We start from the raw sequence: 6768 nt of genomic DNA on the forward strand, positions 1-6768 counted from the left end.
ACCTTGTTAACTCATTATAATTAAGAACATGTTCTCTCTTTTCTATCTTTTTCTCTTCTTGTTTTTTCTTTTTCTTTGTTTTGTTTTGTCTTGTTTGAGATAGACTCTCACTGTGTCACTCTGGATAGAGTGCCAAGGCATCATGATAGCTTTCATACATTTTAATAGTGTCTGCAACATTTTTCCTCATCAACATTTCAAAAAGGTTCCAATTTCTCTATATCCAAACACTTTTAGTATTCATTATGAGTATGTTGTAATAGTTCACTATGATTTTTCTTGGCATTTCTCCGTAATTGGTACCTTAAGGATTGCTTCAAATGACCGTTGGCCATTTATATATCTTCTTTTAAAAATGTCACTTTTTTGTCAATTTTTAAATAAAGATACTTGGGTTTTGCTGTTGTGCTTTGGGAGTTGTCTATATAAGTGTATTACTTACACACATGTATATTCTGAGTATTAACTCCTATCACACATCTAGTTTACAAATATTTCCAGCCATTTCTAAGGTGGCATTTTTACTCTAATGTTTTCTTGGATGGGTGAGGATGCCAAAATTTGGTTATAGTTGTCATTGTTGGTTAACTGGTCCAGCCGGGTTCAAACCCACCAACTTCGGTGTATGTGGCTGGCATTGTAACCACTGTGCTATGGGCACGGAGCATAAATCTGTGTCTTTGAAATTATGGCTAAGAGTTCAAGAACGTGGCCCTAGACCTGTCTTTAGTAAGAAAAAATACAAATTAGAAATACCAGAATGGGGGGCAGCACCTGTGGCTCAAAGGAGTAGGGTGCCGGCCCCATATACCAAGACCTGGTGAGTTTAAACCAGGCCCCAGCTAAAAACTGCCCCCCAAAAAGAAGTACCACAGTGAACACTCCAATCTGGATATAAAGAAAGAGACTTTGCTCTTTTTTTCCCTTAAAGATTTTAATTTAGGAAATTTTGTATGTAAGTCCAAGTGACTTTCCTCTCACCTATAATCCTAACACTCTAGGAGGCCAAGATGGGTGATTTGCTAGTGCTCAGCAGTTTGAGACTGGCATGAGTGAAAAAAAAAAATTTCTCTGCTAAAAAAAATTTATAAAACTGGCTGGCTATTATGGCAGACATCTATGTTTCTAGCTACTTGGGAGGCTGAGGCAGAGCAGGGTGCTGGTGCCATATACCAGAGGTGGCGGGTTCAAACCCAGTCCTGGCCAAAAACTGCAAAAAAAAAAAAACCTCTTGTGCCCAAGAGTTTGAGGTTTTTGTCAGCTATGATGTCATGGCACTCTACCCAGCATGATACAGTGAGACTCTGTCTCCAAAAGAAAAAAAAAATGTGTAAATTTTATCTTCACCTTTTTGAAACATGTGGACACAATTTTACCAGATAAATATGCTTTTTGTCCTTTTTTTTAAAAAAACCCAGATCTGTCTTTCTCTAGGACCAAGGAAACTTTGCTTTAAAATATACATAGTTAGGCTAGGAGTGGTGGCTCATGCTTGTAATCCTCATCCTCTGGGAGGCCAAGATGTAAGGCTTGCTGGAGCTCCGGAGTAGAGACCAGCCTGAACAAAAGTGAGACTTTATATACTTACCTGGCAGGGGAGATACCATGATCACAAAGGTGGTTTTCCCAGGGTGAGGCTTATCCATTGCACTATGGATGTGCTGACCCCTGTGATTTCCCCAAATGTGAGAAACTCAAGTGCATAATATGTGGTAGTGGGGGACAGCATTCATGCTTTCCCCTGGAAAAAAAGAAAACAAGTGAGACTTTGTCTCTACTAAAAATAGAAAAATTATCTAGGCCTTGTGGTGGTTGCCTGTAGTCCCAGCTACTTGGGAGGCTGATGCAGGAGGATTGCTTAAAACCAGGAGTTTGAGGTAGCTGTGAGTTAGGCCAATACTATGGCACTCTATCTTGGGAAACAGAATGAAATTGCTTCTAAAAATTTTTTTTTTCTTTAGCATGATATCCAAGTTACGTGAGTGAAGTGGTGATATTAACACTTGGTTCAGAAATTCCAAGAAGAACACAAATAGATGTTGTCTGTTGTGTGCTTTATAGCTTTTATTCAATGAAAGTTTCAAATAAGATTCTGCAGAAAGTATAGTCAGTAATTTTAGCAGAACACTAAGAATCTCTACAAATGTAAGAAAATTTATTATTTAACTTTATCATTTTGTTTTTATAAGAACCATGATAATTATTATATGCTCTAATTTCCCATTTTAACATATTAAAGTTATCTATTCCATGCATTCTTTTTTTCGTCTCATTCTATTGCTCTAGGTAGAGTGCCATGGTGTCATAACTCACAGCAACCTCAAATTTATGGGCTCAAGAGATGGTCTTGCCTCAGCATTCTGAGTAGTTGGGACTACAGGTATCCTCCACTATGCCTGGGAAGTTTTTCAATTTTTTGTTTGTTTGTTTGTTTTGAGACAGAGTCTCAGCCTGCCACCTGGAGTAGAGGCTATGGCATCACACCTCACAGCAACCCCAGACTCTTAGGTTTAAGCAATTCTCTTGCTTCAGCCTCCCAAGTAGCTGGTACTACAGGCATGCACCTCAAAACCTGGCTATTTTTTTCTGTTGTTGCAGTTGTCATTGTTGTTTTTTTGCTAGCCTGGGCAGGGTTCAAACCTGCCAGCCTTAGTGTATGTGGCCAGCACCCTATCCACTGAGCTGTGGGCACTGCCAAGTTTTTTAATTTTTAGTAGAGATGAAGTCTTGCTTTTGCTCAGACTGGTCTTGAACTGCTGGGCTCAGGCTCCTTGACTTCACAGAGTGCTAGGATAACAGGCATGAACTACCACACCAGACAGCTACATTTCTTAAATATATTATGTCTTAGGAGTTTAGAGTATTCCTGAGGATATATTAATGTCTCTCTTATTACAAAATAATTGTTGTTTTATAATTATCTGTGGCTTAGGATATGTTTATCAAGACTGCTATTCACATATGTATATATATGAACACACATACACTCACACATATACACACACATATATAGCAAAACTTCTGTAAATTAACCCCTCAAGGGACTGTAATAAATTTGTCACTATACAAAGATGGTTAGCATAAGCAAGTAGGCCTACTGTACTTACACAAACGTGCTGTATGTATGGTCTGTGAATATTTGCCAACTTATAAAGGTGGTCAGTGTAGGGATGTGGTCAACTGTTCATGTTCTACTGTGTGTATGTATGTACATAAACACGATACATAAGCATACACACACAAATGTGCCAAGGTCTCCATGATAATGAGTGAGGACCTCCCTTTAGGTCTGTGCTTGGCTAGGACCACTCCCAGATCATGGATAAAAGGAGTTGGAGAGGCCCAGATAATAACTTAAGATTTCTCAATAGGAGAAAGTTCAGCAGGCCATTCTCCAGTCTGTAACCAAGACTAGACGTCCTCTAGTTTGCCAAGTGAATGACGGGAATGACAGTCTGCCTTTTCTAAATGTCCCTTCTTTTTTTTTTGGAGACAGTCTCAAGCTGTCACCCTGGGTAGAGTGCTGTGGCATCACAGCTCACAGTAACCTCAAACTCCTGGGCTTAAGCAATTCTCTTGCCTCAGCCTCCCAAGTAGCTGGGACTACAGGTGCCCCTCCCCATCCTGGCTATTTTTTTTTTCTATAGTTGTCATTGTTGCTTGGCAGGCCTGGACTGGATTCGATCCTGCCAGCTCCAGTGTATGTGGTTGGCGACTGAGATGCTTAAGCTACAGGAGCTGAGCCTAAATGTTCCTTCTTAAGGGCATTAGAAGGATTTCACAAATCATAAACTTTTTTTTACAAAGTCTGACTATGCCACCCTCAGTAAGGTGCTGTGAAGTCACAGCTCACAGCAACCTCAAACTCTTGAGCTTAAGCGATTCTCTTGCCTCAGCCTCCCTAGTAACTGGGACTACAGGTGCCTGCCACAACGCCTGGCTAAAAATCACATTTTTGATAACGGGACCTCACTATATTGCTTAGCCTGGGGTCAAATTGATGGACTGGGGCAGTGCCTATAGCTCAAAGGAGTAGGTTGCCGGCCCCATATGCTGGAGGTGGTGGGTTCAAACCCAGCCCCAGCCAAAAACTGCAAAAAAAAATTGCTGGACTGAAGTGATCCCCTCACTTAAGCCTGTAAGTTGGTGAGACTACAGCTGTGCTCCACTGTGCTGGACTGTCATTAAGCATTTCTTCCCATGGATGGCTCTCAAATTTTTGATGCCATGTGAGGGACACATGAACATGGGACTTCTAGTCTGCCATCTTGCTGATTTTACTCTCTCTATAAGTTTTCATTTTCTATTTTGTATGTATTGAACATTCTGTAATTTTAAATTTAAATAATCAGAACTCTGTGTTGGAATTTCAACTTATGTAAGAAGAAAATTAGATAATTCATAGGCACTCCATATTTACTAAAAGGCTCACTTGGAAATTCTAGTTTACTATGGGCAAAAAGAAATCAGTAGGATTATCAGCACTTTCCTCAACCTACATCTAAATTATATTTTAATTTTTCCCAAATGCTTACTTATATATTGTGACTCATCATATTTTACAAATTTCAGCCTCTTACTTTATATATAAAAGTAAAGCTTTTGGTTCTTCTAGAAAGTGAAATACAGCCATTTCAGTTTTTGTAAAAATAGCAATATATGAATAATATAATACAAATTATCTTTACTGTTTTCAAATATTTATTCATTAAAATTTTTTGGCTCAGCACCTGTTGCACAGTGGTTAGGGCACCAGCCACATATACCGGGGCTGGCAGGTTTGAACCCAGCCTGGGCCTGCTAAACAACAAAGACAACTATAACAAATAAAATAGCCAGGCATTGTGGTAGACACCTGTAGTCCCAGCTACTTGGGTGGCTGGAGGAAAGAGAATCGCTTAAACCCAAGGGTGAGCTGTGACTCCATGGCACTCTACCCTGGGCAATGTAGTGAGACTGTATCTCAAAAAAAAAAAAAATCTGATAAGTACTTTATATTAGTAAACTGGACATTTTCTATAAAATCCTATTGCTATATACTACATAAAATATTCAAAATCGCTGCTATCATTCAATAAAATGTTAACTACTATTAAAAGAAATGCCTGCTTTGCATAGTTCATAGTCACAGTGGAATATTGTAGTTATCTAGGAAAAAAAACTTTTTAGAGATGGAGTCTCACTCTGTTACTCAGGTGAGAATATTGTAGCATCAGCATAACTGAAAATAACTTAAAATAGCTGGGTTTAAGCGATCCTCCTTCAGCCTCTCAAATAACTAAAACTACAGGTGCCAAACACAACCTCTGGCTGTATTTTTCTTCTTTTACAAGATGGGATTTGGCTGTTACTTAGGCTGATCTCAAACTTCTTCTTCTTCTTTTTTTTTTTTTTTGTTAAGACAGAGTCTCACATTCTCACCCTTGGTGGAATGTCATGGTGTCATAGCTCACAGTAACCTCAAATTCCTGGGCTTCAGCAATCCTCTTGTCTCGGCCTCCCAAGGAGTAGAGATGGGGTCTCACTTTTGGTCAGGCTGGTCTTGAACTCCTGAACGCAAGCAATCATGACTCAGCCTCCCCGTGTGCTAGGATTACAGGCATAAGCCACTGTGCCTGGCTACTGATCCCAAACTTCTGAGCACAAGCAGTCTTCCCACCTTGACCTACTGAATTGCTAGAATTATAGGTTGAGCCAACCGAGGTGTTCTAGAAAAGCTTTTAAATGGTACAGCAATGCTGTATACGGGATTTCACGTCTAATTCTTTTATTCTTGTTTTGCAATTTCATATTAGTGTGTATCTTATGTAGGGTAGGATTTTCAACCTCAATTTATCATGTGTTTGGTTTGGTTTCACCTATGTATTATAATATTAGATGAAATCACAACTTATATATACTTCAATATGTGGTTCAATTAAAATATGAATTTGCTATATGTCTACTATTAATTATAGCTGTGTTTTTTTCCTGTAAATATTACACAAAATTTGTTTATGAGTTTTTTGTTTGTTTGTTCATTTGTTTTGAGACAGAGTCTTACTTTGTCACCCCCAGTAGAGTTCTCTGATGTCATAGCTCACAGCAACCTCTAATTCTTGGGCTCAAGCAATTCGCTTGCCTCAGCCTCCTGAATAGCCACAACACACGGCTATTTCTAGAGATAGCGTCTCATTCTAGCTAAGGCTGGTCTTGAACTTGTGAGCTCAGGCGATTGGCCCACCTCAGCCTACCAAAGTGCTGATATTACAGGCATGAGCCACTGCGCCTGGCCTATATGTTATCTTGTATATTTTTTTCTTTGGTGGTTTTCAATGGTTATTGTGTCCCATCTAGGTAAATAGCCATAATAGTTTTAATATTATCATGTGTTTATTCATAAATCTGTTTGTTTGAGACAGAGTCTCACTTTGTCACCCTGGGTAGAGTGCCATTGCATCATAGTTTACAGCAACCTCCAACACCTGGGATCAAGTGATCTTCTTGCCTCAGGCTCCCAAGTAGTGGGGACTACAGGCACCTGCCACAACACCCTGCTATTTTTAGAGATGGGCTCTCACTCTGGCCCAGGCTGGTCTCAAACTCATGAGTTCAAGCAATCCATCTACCTCAGCTTCCCAAAGTGCTGGGATTACAGCGTGTGTGAGCTACTGAACCTGGCCATATAGATGAATCTATCTTCTCTTTTTGAGAGGAAAAAATGTTTTGCAATTTGCAGGTAAGTTGGGGAAAACTTTGTAACTATTTTTGTTATCTCATTAAATTTTT

General features: G+C 39.4%; 1 non-coding gene across 1 annotated transcript; it reads left to right on the top strand.

Moving 5' to 3' along the window:
- Positions 1-1580: 1580 nt before the first annotated feature.
- On the top strand, positions 1581-1744 carry LOC111722876. The gene has a single exon (XR_002771519.1). It is a non-coding gene; the product is annotated as a U1 spliceosomal RNA (small nuclear RNA).
- Positions 1745-6768: the final 5024 nt, after the last annotated feature.

This window comes from Otolemur garnettii, unplaced genomic scaffold (assembly GCF_000181295.1).
Source record: "Otolemur garnettii isolate 467f Iridium unplaced genomic scaffold, OtoGar3 scaffold01080, whole genome shotgun sequence".
Lineage (NCBI taxonomy): Eukaryota > Metazoa > Chordata > Mammalia > Primates > Galagidae > Otolemur > Otolemur garnettii.